Source organism: Lampris incognitus, chromosome 2 (genome assembly GCF_029633865.1).
Source record: "Lampris incognitus isolate fLamInc1 chromosome 2, fLamInc1.hap2, whole genome shotgun sequence".
In the NCBI taxonomy this organism is placed as follows: Eukaryota; Metazoa; Chordata; class Actinopteri; order Lampriformes; family Lampridae; genus Lampris; species Lampris incognitus.
The window spans coordinates 9,235,089-9,248,671 of NC_079212.1; the positions used below are offsets into that span (position 1 = coordinate 9,235,089).

Here is a 13,583-nt window from a genome sequence, read left to right on the forward strand (position 1 = left end):
GGGGTCTGCAGGACGGGAGGGGGTCTACAGGACGGGGAGGGGTCTGCAGGACAGGAGGGGGTCTGCAGAAAGGGGAGGGGTCTGCAGGACAGGGAGTGGGTCTGCAGGACGGGGGAGTCTACTCGATGGGGGGGTCTGTAGGACAGGGAGGGGTCTGCAGGATGCGGGGGTTTCTGCAGGACGGGGGGGGTCTACAGTACAGGGAGGGGGTCCGCAGGACGGGGGGGTCTGTAGGACAGGGAGGGGTCTGCAGGACAGGGAGTGGGTCTGCAGGACGGGGGGGTCTACTCGACGGGGGGGTCTGTAGGACAGGGAGGGGTCTGCAGGATGCGGGGGTTTCTGCAGGACGGGGGGGGGGTCTACAGTACAGGGAGGGGGTGTGCTTGACAGGTTCATTCAGGCTCCTAATAGGTTCGGACATTTTGAGATAACTTCCAGTTTCCACACGCTTCATGTGTTTGTGTCTGAAAGCTGTTTTTTTATGTCTCCATGCAGTGACTCCGCCTGCTCTCCACACCATGGGAGTCGTAGGGCCCCTGTCTAGGGGTCAAAGGCATCGGGGCTGTGTAGGACACACGTTGTACTGACTTAGGACACTGAGCACATGTCCGCACTAACACAGACTCACTTGCAAGTGTGGAAATGTCCACGCTAAGTCGGCGTTTTCAGTCACAGAAAATGGGGCTTTTGAACGTTGTAGTGTAGACGGCTGAGCTTCTCCACAACGCCGGCGTGTGATGGTCATGTGACCAGCGTGAAGCTGCTGGCTAAAGTTGCGTGTACACGACCGATAGAAGAGACTTCTGCAGTTTTCTGTTTCAGCGTGCATGAGGAACTTTTTGAAAACGATGGTAAACAAGAGCGCCGTCCATGCTGGCTGTTACCTCGCTTAGAGGAACTCGATCTAAAGTGAGAACTCCCCCCCCCCTCCCCCCAATTGTACTTGGCCAATTACCCCACTCTTCCGAGCCGTCCCGGTCGCTGCTCCACCCCCTCTGCCGATCCGGGGAGGTCTGCAGACTACCACATGCCTCCTCCGATACATGTGGAGTCGCCAGCCGCTTCTTTTCACCTGACAGTGAGGAGTTTCACCAGGGGGATGTAGCGCGTGGGAGGATCACGCTATTCCCCCCAGTTCCCCCCGACCGACCAGAGGAGGCGCTACTGCAGCGACCAGGACACATACCCACATTGTGTCTGTGAGGACGCCCGACCGAGCCGGAGGCAACACGGGGATTCGAACCGGCGATCCCCGTGCTGCTAGGCAACGGAATAGACCGCCACGCCACCCGGACGCCAGAAACAAGCTTCAGTCCTCCTCAATGCGGCTCCATGTCTGCCGCTCGTCCTCCGCCGTGTGTCTCCGCGTCAGGCAGTGCCCACGGCGTCACGTGTCATGAAGTCTCATTTCAGCTCTTCAGTACAGGAAACTGACGCCTTTATTTTGAAACCGGGAACCGGAAGTCAAATTTCACCGATCCAATCCAGAAAACAATGGGACAATTTTGAGAAAACTCCTGGATTATGTGGACTGTATCGGGCAAGACTGTACTGAGCTAAACCTGCCCGCCAGATCCTTTTCCACCTGTTTGAAAGAAACAACAGGAAGACCGTGTCCGACATCTTGTTAAGCAGCCCGCGGGGTGACGCCGACGGGGGTTTTGCGGTTAAAAGAACAAGTAGGCCCGTCCTGTCCGGCAGGGTCACGGGGGGGGGGGAGGCCTGAGAGCGAAAGAACAGATGCTTGTAACCTGCAATTATAAGACACACACACACACACACGCTTTTTACGACACACACAGGAGCCTGTGTTCACAAACGCCGCTCATATTTTGACGAGGTGCCCCCCCCCCATGGTTTTAGCGAGTGTGTCCGTCGCAATGAAAGCCAGACGGCGAGCAGTAATATCCCTTCCCCACACCGGGACGGGAGGAAGGAAGGTCGAGCGGACCTTCGGACTCGCACAATGAGCCGCGTCGGGCGCCCGCGGGCTCGTCGCCGCGGTGATGACCGCGAGAGCCCGGGTGGAAAGTGAGACTGTCCCCCCCCCCCCCCCGTTTGTGTTGGAGCGGGGGTGTCGAGCTTTCTGTAACCTCTGGACTGTGTGTGTGCGTGTGCGTGTGTGTCCATGTGTCGGGAGGTTTAGGGAGTGGGACCCCGGCATGCTTGTGATGGAATGTGAAGTGTGTATTTTTGTGTAGCCCAAGGGCAAGGCATGCCCACTAAAACACTGCAACAACTTGAAGTGGCTTTAGCAAGGGTGTGTGTGTGTGTGTGTGTGTGTGTGTGTGTGTTATGAGTGACAGCAGGTGAAGGGTATGTGTTGCTCTTGGGCACGCCTTTTCAAATTCCCCAAAGGCCTGTCTGTCGCCATGCCATATGTGCTAACAACCACACACACATAACACAACACACACAAACATGTGCACACATGTAAGACACATCACATAAAACGGCATTCACACATAAAACACACAAAAACACACTCAGAGCTCTCGCACTGTTTAAACATTCAGGCAGGTTTGCACTTGTGTGTGCGTGTGTGTGTGTGTGTGTGTGTGTGTGTGTGTGTGTTTTTCTAAGTGACTGCTTTATCTCATCCAGAAGAGGTGAAAGAATATCTCCTCCCCAGTCAATGGGTCTTTCATTGGGTCTCGGTGCTGTGGTGTTTGGTGGGTCGTTGGCAGGTGGTCTCTGGTATTCCGGAAGCGTTGCCTGGTTCCTTTGTGCAACTTGAATTTCGGGTTTCAACCAAAACGATAACAGTCACGTTCGAGTCCCGTTTTGAGTTCGACGGGCTGGGCCGCACGCCGGGCTTGTTGTTTTTCCTCGCCGTTGTCTGTCTGCCTCTCTGTTTGTCTTTCCAGCTCTCCTTTCTTTCCCCCCCTCCCCCCCTCCCTCCCTCCCTCTCGAGACACGGCGTGGTCTCCGAGCTCCGTCAGCCGAGCCTCCAGCTGAACGTGACCCCACAGCAGCTCCGCAGGGGGACTCTGAGCTGGTCTGGCCCCTGTACGCCACGTGGGGTTAACGCTTAGCTAGCTGCAGGGGCGTCAGCCGATGAGCTGCCGGCGCCACGACAAAAGGGGGCCGGTGCTGTGAAGGAGACCGGAAGAAGGAAACGCCGAGGTGCTGGAACCCCTCGGTTGTGTGCGAGGCGACCGTTTCCTCGCCTAGACCGTAAAGACGGGTGTAAAGAAAGACGGCTGTAGCGTCAGTGGCGTCACCTGTCCGTTTCTGAAGGTGCAGTTCGAAGCCAAAAGTTTGCTGTAATGCTCGCCGCCATCTCGTCAGTTGTTGGAGCCAGAAACCCCAAATATGGGCATTGGGGAGGAGTGTGGGCGGAGCTTGGGTGGCAGACCGGTTGACAGACCTGCCAAATAAGCTGACACGCCCTCAACATGCTCCATTTTTAATCCTTATCTTCTTTAACAGAACAATATTTTCAAAATCAACACGCTGTTGGCCAGACTCCGGAGTAGAGACTCAGACCTGGACCCGCTCTCAGAAATGTGTACTGACGGTTCAAATCCCCGTGTTACCTCCGGCTTGGTCGGGCATCCCTACAGACACAGTTGGCCGTGTCCGCGGGGCCGGATGTGGGTATGTGTCCTGGTCGCTGCACTAGCGCCTCCTTTGGTCGGTCAGGGCGCCTGTTCAGGGGAGGTGCTGGGGGGGAATAGCGTGATCCTCCCACGCGCTACGTCCCCCCGGTGAAACTCCTCACTGTCAAGTGAAAGGAAGCGGCTGGCGACTCCACATGTATGGGAGGAGGCACGTGGGAGTCTGCAGCCCTCCCCCGGATCGGCAGAGGGGCTCAGAGGAGTGGGGTAATTGGCCAAGTACGACTGGGGAGGGGGGAAAAAAAAGGGGGGGGGAGTGTATTGACTTCCTATTTGTAAGTAGAGGTTGGGAATTCTCTTACTGACCTACATTGGACTGCAGGTTTTTTGGAGCCAGACTCCTCACTGCAGTCTAAGGCCACTTCAGCCTCAGCTCCGGTGGTCTAGAAGGAGCCACCCTGAAGTTTGTTTGCCTGCGTTTGTGAAATCTTCCCTCTGATTGAGACCTCTGGTATTCGTGCTGAGCCGCTGCCCCGCTTCCCGTGGCCAGCCGCCGACGCCGTGATTTCCCCATCTGCTGTCCGGGCGTCCGCTCGCGGCGTTCGGATGTCATTCCCTGGCGTGTTGAAATGCACGTCTAGTGGTCTAGCGGAGGATCACTTTGCAGGAGTTCGCTGTGAGATTTCCTCGCTGTGCACGGGGCACACGCCCGATACGCGCGTTAAAATTCGATTTTAATTAAATCAAGACAATTAATTATTGCTACTGCCATGTAAACACTTTAATCCAATTATTCTAATCAAATTAAGGTCTCGATTGAGTCGAGCGTCACGTGATTAACAGCCAGAGTCTCCATCGGTCATTTAATTTACTGTGTTTTGCAAACACCTTCATCAGAGTTGTGTTTTCTGTTGTGTCACATCACTTGCTGGCTTTGTGTTAGTTAGTTAGTGGTCTCGCTGCTTCGTGATTGAAGTTGTAAACCTGTTCTTATCGTGCGAGGGCCCCCGGCGGCTCCCTGAGGGCCCCCTTTACTGTCCCGGCCCCCTGTCGAGACCCCTGACCTACAGTAATGTCAGTGCAGCTCTCCTCCCTCTTCCCTTCCTCCAGCGTGGACCGAGTGTGTCCTTCTTGTCTGTGGGTGAGGTGTAGCGTTGTTGTCTGTGACCCTCTTGTAGTTTGTTCAGAAGAGGGTTTGTTTGGTTTGTACTTGTGTGTTGTTTCACGACGACAACTTCTGCTTTAAAACCCTGTGTTACATGAACACAACTCAACACTTGACTCTGTCTGTCTGCTGTCTGTCTGTCTGTCTGCGGTCCACTGCTCACCAAGAGCCACGACGGAGGAGTGTTGTTGTGTGAATGTATGGCTCTCTCTCTCTCTCTCTCTCTCTCTCTCTCTCTCTTTCTGTCTCTGTCTTTCTATGTGTTTGTCTCATTGTCTTTGTCTCTCTCTCTTTTTCTGTCTCTCTCTTTCTGTGTCTCTCACTTTCTCTCCCTGTCTCTCTCTCTTTGTCTCTCGCTTTCTGTCCCTCTGTCTCTCACTTTCTGTCTCTGTCTTTCTGTTTGTCTGTCTCATTGTCTTTGTCTCTCTCTCTCTTTCTGTCTCTCTCTCTTTCTGTGTCTCTCACTTTCTCTCCCTGTCTCTCTCTCTCTCTTTGTCTCTGTCTCTTTCGCGTTCTGTCTCTCACTTTCTTTCTCTCTCTCGCTCTCTCTGTCTCTCACTCTCCCTGTCTCTCTTTCTGTCTCACTCTCTCACTTTCTCTCTGTCTTTGTCTCTCTCTGTCTCTCTCTCTTTGTCTCTCACTCTCTCTGTCACTCTCCTGCTCTGTCTCACTCTCCCACTCTCTCTTTCGCTCTGTCTCTCTCTCACGTGCTGTCTCTCGTTCTCTCGCTCTCTGTCTGTCTGTCTGTCTTTCTCATGCGTGCTCTGTCGCTCTCTCTCTCTCGCTGTCTCTTTCTCTCGCTCGCTCGCTCGCTCTCTCTCTGTCTGTCTGTCTGTCTGTCTCTCGTGCGTGCTCTCTCTCTCTCTCGCTCTCTCACTCTTTCTCACACACACAGCTGCTTCAAGTTAACAGCGACCTGGGAGAAGTATGCTTCATTTGAAAAGTGGTACCTCCCTCTCTTTTTTTCTCTTCCTCCCCCTCCCGTTCACTCGTTTGTCCCCCTCTTTTAAACCAAAACATCCCCTCCGTGCCGTTAAGCCGCACAGCCGTTGAGTCAGCTGACGCGTCTGGAAGGGGGCCAGAGGAAACTCTACTCCGGGGTCCGGCCCCCCTGTCCCGGGCCCCCGCGCTCCGGGGTTCCCCTCTTGAGCTCGTCCTCGGGTTTTGGGGCGTGGTTGAACTCCACAACTACACCCCAGACAAATCTGTTCAAGACGGGTATTTAAAAGTCCATTCCAGCTCGTCCCCGGAGTCCCATCCATCGCGCTCCTTCCTCCTGTACGGCTCTGTCCTTCACGAGGCTGAGACTTTGGACGGACTCCTGGTCGATATGGAAAGTATTATTATCACTGTGAAGTATCATAGCAAACCAAGGCCGGTGTCCAACCGATACTCCCGCACATATTTCCCAGCTCGTTGTGTGAGACATTTTAGCATATATAGTCTCATTAGTGTTGATTTAGACAACAAAACGGTCTCACAGTGTGACACCAGAGTTTCATTTTGTTCATGGGTGACCCCAATAAAAGACGGAAGTCTAGCTTGATCAGAAAAACAAGTCCTTAAAAACATGGCGTTTCAGGCCTGATGTCCTTCATCGGATGCGTTGTATGGAAGTTGACACGGGTGGAAGACCTTCAGGTTGAGTACACGTAATTACATTAATTAAAGGGAGTCTCGTCCATCCATCCTTTATCCGAGCCGCTCATCCTGCTCCCAGGGTCGCGGGGATGCTGGAGCCTATCCCAGCGGTCACTGGGCGGCAAGCGGGGAGACACCCTGGACAGGCCGCCAAGCTGTCACATTATCATTAAATGCAGTTGGTGCCGTACGGTGATGGCGATGGGAAATAAACACGATTTTCGACCCCCTCGTTTCTAAACAAGTTTTGTGTTCTCTTTGTATGTTGTCGCCACACCTCCTGGTAAATATCGGGATTGTTTTAGGACACACGCATCAGTACAGATGTTTTACTGGTCTGTAAGCGTGGCTTCTCATCCTCCATCTTCTGAGCTATGGCTTGTAAATAAATGCACATATCTTGCTGCTACGCTGTGAAGAAAGAAAGAGAAAAAGCATCTTGGTTGTCTTGGCAACAGTTGATGTAAAAGATGGCACCGAAATCCCAAAATTCAACTGGTGCAACTTAAATTATATGAGGAGCGAAAAACAATATGGAAACCTAAACTCTAAACACACTGAAAGTAGAGACACTAAAAAGACAAAAAATTGATAAAATATTATAGTGAATAATTCCCTGGCGCTATTTGGAAGTGGCTTGTGACGCTTTGGGAGGTCAGAGGTCACTGAGTCACATTAAAAACTCTGCCTTTTACCGCCGGCACATCCAGAAGATTTGACTCTTCTCAGTAATCCCAGATGGAAAGTCTTGGACCCGGTTCATCAGGCTCTCCTCTGTGGGACACGGAGGGTCTTTGTGCAGATTTGGGGAACTTAAGTTCCTCCAACTCACATGAAGCAAATCCAAAATATGTTCACAAAGCTTAAGACATCTGCTGTAGTACGAACTATGTAGTAGCCGTTTTGACTGTACTAGATTAAAATGTACACGGTATACAGGATGAGGAACGAGTATATTAGAGGAACCGCTCAGGTTGGACAGTTTGGAGACAAAGCAAGAGAGGCGAGATTGAGATGGTTTGGACATGTGTGGAGGAGAGATGCTGGGTATATTGGGAGAAGGATGCTGAACATGGAGCTGCCAGGGAAGAGGAGAAGAGGAAGGCCAAAGAGGAGGTTTATGGATGTGGTGAGGGAGGATATGCAGGTGGCTGGTGTGACAGAGGAAGATGCAGAGTCCGCTGTGGCGCCCCCTAATGGGAGCAGCCGAAAATAGTAGTGGTAGTAGTAGTAGTACTAGTAGTAGTAGTAGGTAGAAAAATTTGGTATACTAAAATTGCCAGGATGTGTTCTCTTCCGAGCCGTCCCGGTCGCTGCTCCACCCCCTCTGCCGATCCGGCGAGGGCTGCAGACTACCACATGCCTCCTCCCATACATGTGGAGTCGCCAGCCGCTTCTTTTCACCTGACAGTGAGGAGTTTCACCAGGGGGAACGTACCATGTGGGAGGATCATGCTATTTCCCCCAGTTCCCCCTCCCCCCTGAACAGGCGCCCCGACCGACCAGAGGAGGCACTAGTCTAGCGACCAGGACACATACCCACATCCGGCTCCCCACCCGCAGACACGGCCAGTAGTGTCTGAAGGGATGCCCGGCCTAGCCAGAGGCAACACGGGGATTCGAACTAGTGGTCCCCGTGTTGGTAGGCAGCGGAATGGACCGCCGAGCCACCCGGACCCCCTCAGGATGTGTACTTTTTTCACGAATAAATCTCTCAACTGGACACTATTCCAGATGAAAATGGTGACATTGTGTGGTTGCCATGGCAGATTATTACCAGCCAAAATTTCTCAGCCAAGATGGTGGACATCGAAGTGACCACGATCCAGTAGCATTTGAAATGTAAGTCAGTTGTGCGTAAGTTACTGGGTGTCAGTGATCAGCGGCGTGTAGCGGTGAGTGCTGGTGTAATCTCTCTTCACCCGTAACAACGCAGGAAATGGCGACTCCACGTGGCAGCCATGGTACGCCGTACCGTTTAGCAGAGTATTCAGACACAACCACTGTTTGCCGTGTGGCTGAACCCTGAGCCCTTGGATAAGTCATGATGGGAACCGCGGACTGGTGTGCTGTAGCCTGTCTATGACCTTTGCACCTGTCTGGACCACAGAAGTAGAAGAAGAAGAGGAAGGACGTGATTAATTGTCAAGAGTGTGATGTCAAGGAAAACTTTCTGTCAAACTCCAGACGTTTCATTTCCCACAAGTCACCGCTGCTTTGTTTTTCGGGGCTGTGCAGTGTGAGAGCGCGGCGTTGAGTCAGTCCAGTGGGTGTTGGACCGCCGAGCAGTCGCACAGCTCCGTTCCAGCTCGGTTTATGAACAGTGCTCCTCGTGTGAACCTCAGAGCGTTTCGGGGGCCAAGACGGCTCTCGGTTAGTGTGTTGAAATGTTGAAGTCTGTGCAAACTTAATTTGTCCATCCTGGAAAAGCACCGCGGAGAGAGAGGGCTGGGAAATAAACCGTCCTTCTGAGGAGACTCTGGCTTGTCAGCTTCTCTCCTTCTGTCCCGCTGCCATTTTCTCACTCCGTCTGTCCATCTGTTTGTCTCCACCTGACTTTCTGTCTGGTTCACATGCACATTAGCTGGTCGTCCCTGCTGAGGTGTCCTCTGGTGCCTGCAGCAGAGAGAGAGGAAAGTCCGTTCTGCTGATCAGGAGTCATAAAGTGTTTGGTCGCATTTTTTCGGTGTTTCAAACTTTCCCCCTGCAGCGCACACTGAGCACGTGCAGAAAGTGTCCACACGCCAGGATGAAAACCTGGAATCACAGCGTGTGTCGTGGCATTAATCTATGCACATGATGCAGTAAACACCTCACACGCAGGCCTTCTGCCCCGTCTCGGGGTATCTAACCGGGGACGTGTGGTCACTCACGGCAACTACTGACACCACACACTTCAACTACTGACACCACACACTTCAACTACTGACATCACACACTTCAATTACTGACATCACGCACATTAACTACTGACATCACACACTTCAACTACTGACATCACACACTTCAACTACTGACACCTCACACTTCAACTACTGACATCACACACATCAACTACTGACATGACGCACTTCAACAGTACTGACATGACGCACATCAACTACTGACATCACACACTTCAACTACTGACATCACGCACATCAACTACTGACATCACACTTCAACTACTGACATCACACACTTCAACTACTGACATCACACATCAACTACTGACACCTCACACTTCAACTACTGGCATCACACACTTCAACTACTGACATCACGCACATCAACTACTGGCATCACACACTTCAACTACTGACATCACACACTTCAACTACTGGCATCACACACTTCAACTACTGACATCACACACTTCAACTACTGACATCACACATCAACTACTGACATCACACTTCAACTACTGACATCACACACTTCAACTACTGACATCACACATCAACTACTGACATCACACACTTCAACTACTGGCATCACACACTTCAACTACTGACATCACACACTTCAACTACTGGCATCACACACTTCAACTACTGACATCACACACTTCAACTCCTGACATCACACATCAACTACTGACATCACACACTTCAACTACTGACATCACGCACTTCAACTACTGGCATCACACACTTCAACTACTGACATCACGCACTTCAACTACTGACATCACACACTTCAACTACTGACATCACACATCAACTACTGACACCTCACACTTCAACTACTGACACCTCACACTTCAACTACTGACGTCACACACTTCAACTACTGACACCTCACACTTCAACTACTGACATCACACACTTCAACTACTGACATCACGCACATCAACTACTGACATCACGCACATCAACTACTGACATCACACACTTCAACTACTGACATCACACACTTCAACTACTGACATCACACATCAACTACTGACACCACACACTTCAACTACTGACATCACACACTTCAACTACTGGCATCACACACATCAACTACTGGCATCACACACTTCAACTACTGACATCACGCACATACACTACTGACATCACACACTTCAACTACTGACATCACACATCAACTACTGACATCACACACTTCAACTACTGGCATCACACACTTCAACTACTGACATCACGCACATCAACTACTGGCATCACACACTTCAACTACTGACATCACGCACATCAACTACTGACATCACACACTTCAACTACTGACATCACACATCAACTACTGACACCTCACACTTCAACTACTGGCATCACACACTTCAACTACTGACATCACGCACATCAATTACTGACATCACACACATCAACTACTGACATCACACATCAACTACTGACATCACGCACATCAACTACTGACATCACACACATCAACTACTAACACCACACATTTCAACTACTGGCATCACACGCATCAACTACTGACATCACACTCATCAACTACTGACATCACACACATCAACTACTGACATCACACACACCGACTACTGACATCACACACTTCTGGCAGGCAATTCAGAGCTTCATTCTGGGGAATGATGGCAAGAGGATACTGTACATCCAGTGTGTGTGTGTGCGTGTGGGTGTGTGTGTGTGTGTGTGCGTGTGGGTGTGTGTGTGTGTCTGTGTCTGTGTGTGTCCTAGTGTCCTAAACCCTGAGGCAATTTGCTGTCAGGGCCATGGCCATCAAAAGCATAATTGGGTTTCTTAGCTGTGATGCCGTTCAGGAATCAGGAACATTTATTTGTACATGAAATGTAACGAAATATCATTTCCTCCCCAGCCCACAGCAGTGCAACACAAAGACAAAAACACATCCAAGCTACAAGAACACATATATCCAAACTACAAAAAAGCTACAAGAACACATATCCAAACTACAAAAAAGCTACAAAAATACGTATATCCACTCTACAAAAAAGCTACAAAAATACATATATCCAACATATAAAAAAATAATAATAAATTAACTGTCCAAGAGAGTGAAGGCCAGCCAAGAAGACTGTCGGAACTGCCGGTCTGCATGGGCTAGCAGTTAGCTTAGCCTGCCCTGCTTCCGCATCCTGTCAGACCGCCCTCGGTGTTTCATCCTTGGACGCAGCTCCAAGCAGGGCCGTGGTCCCTGGGCCCACCGGACACAGCAGACCAGGCTCCCCCGGCCGATCCAGCATCAGCTCTCCCAGCCAAACACCTTCGACACACCTCCCCGCACTCCGCACAATGACACCAAAAACACAAGCAAGGCTAGGCGAGGCCGCCACCAGACTGCCGCCGGTGTTCTCGGAACTGCCGGTCTGCATGGGCTTGTAGTTAGCTTAGCCTGCCCTGCTTCCGCGTCCTGTCAGACCGCCCTCGGTGTTATCGGAACTGCCGGTCTGCATGGGCTAGCAGTTAGCTTAGCCTGCCCCGCTTCCGCATCCTGTCAGAAATGTGATATAAATGTGAGGAATGTAACCTCACATTTATATCCACACACTCCTGCACTTCACTACATGCATATACACCCACACACACACACACACACACCTACATAGACTTGCACATGAGAGCATGTGGGCACGCTTGTATCGACACACACATACACATCAGTACACACACCCCTAGCCTAGCAGAGACCCCTGTCCTGCTCTGATCCTAGTGACAGATGGAATTAGCAGTAATTATGTGCTCATTAAGTCCAGCCTGTTCTGTTCTGTAATCCCCTGTAATGCCCCAACACTTTTGTGTGTGTGTGTGTGTGTGTGTGTGTGTGTGTGTGTGTGTGTGTGTGTGTGTGTGTGTGTGTGTGCGTTGTACAAAACACTACCCAACACATGCCCATTAAACACCCAACACATGCCCATTAAACAATGCTCCGTTCCGGGCCGTGGAAAAAGGGATGAGGAGTAAATCATTTGAACATTACAAGGGGAAATTAAATTCTCCGTGTGATGTTGAGCCAGGAGGTCCGTCCGTCCTGGTAGTAGAGTGATGAATAGTGTCTTGTTAATGATTTACGACGAGTGTTTAACGCCCTGAGGAGGGAACCTGTCGTGCATAGCTGATTCTCGGCGGTTTGACTCATTGGCAGCTAGTGTGCGATACTGTTTTCTAAAAAAAGGTTTTGATTCTGCTTTTGGACACCCCTCCCCCCTTTTTCTGCCCATGTTTATCCCGCCAATTACCCCACTCCTCCGAACCGTCCCGGTCGCTGCTCCACCCCCTGTGCCGATCCAGGGAGTCTCCTCCAATACATGTGGAGTCGCCAGCCTCTTCTTTTCACCTGACAGTGAGGAGTTTCGCCGGGGGGACGTAGCGCGTGGGAGGATCACGCTATCCCCCCCCACACCTGAACAGGTGCCCCCATCAACCAGAGGAGGCGCTAGTGCAGCGACCAGGACACATACCCACATCTAGCTTCCCACCCGCAGACACGGCCAATCGTGTCTGTAGGGACGCCCGACCGAGGCGGAAGTAACACGTTGGTTTCGAACCGCCGATCCCCGTGTTGGTAGGCAACGGGATAGACCGCTACGCTACCCGGACGCCCCCAAGTCTTCTGTGAACTTAACCATGTGAAACACAGCACTTAATACAGATCCGTGCTTTTTTAACACAAAGACAGCGTTACCTCTGAAAGCGCCAGAAGGCTGGCGCCTGAACGTGCAGTTAAATGTAGACGTGTAGCCCGTCTGCAGATACGGCTGCTGCTGAAATACGTCAGAGTTTCCAATCACAGATAGGACACGAATACACGGGCGTGTTGTGTCGTGTTATGTCCATAGAAGCCCGGGGTGTCAGATTTTGAGTCTTTCAAGATGGGCTGTGTGTTGTTCCTGGAACGGCATGCTCCCTCAGAGCCCTACATGGGGCCGCAACGCGGCCGCATGCAGGAGCACCTTGCATGCAGACACGTCGGTGCAGGACACGTGTCAGCTTATCGACTGGCTGCTTGTCAGGTCAGAGGCTTGTCTGGGTTTGATCATTTATAACGGGCTGTGTTTAGATTTCATCTCGGTTCAGCTTTCTGCCCCCCGTCGGTCAGCTAGTAATGTTTCTCCGGACACACCTCGCTCTAATTATATGCCACAGAGGTTGTCATACGTGTGTGTGTGTGTGTTTGTGTGTGTGTGTGTGCGCGTGTGTCCCGTTGATAAGCCGGTGAAGTGGTCCAGGTTCCCATATTGTTGACCATCTGTGCACACCAACAGCAATCGGCCTTCCTTTCAGTCTTAT

General features: G+C 51.4%; 1 protein-coding gene across 7 annotated transcripts in view; it reads left to right on the forward strand.

The window, feature by feature from the left end:
- Nucleotides 1–13,583, forward strand: part of LOC130108500 (neuron navigator 1-like) — a 176,852-nt gene that overhangs the window by 109,667 nt on the left and 53,602 nt on the right. The gene's annotated exons all lie outside the window — the stretch shown is intronic.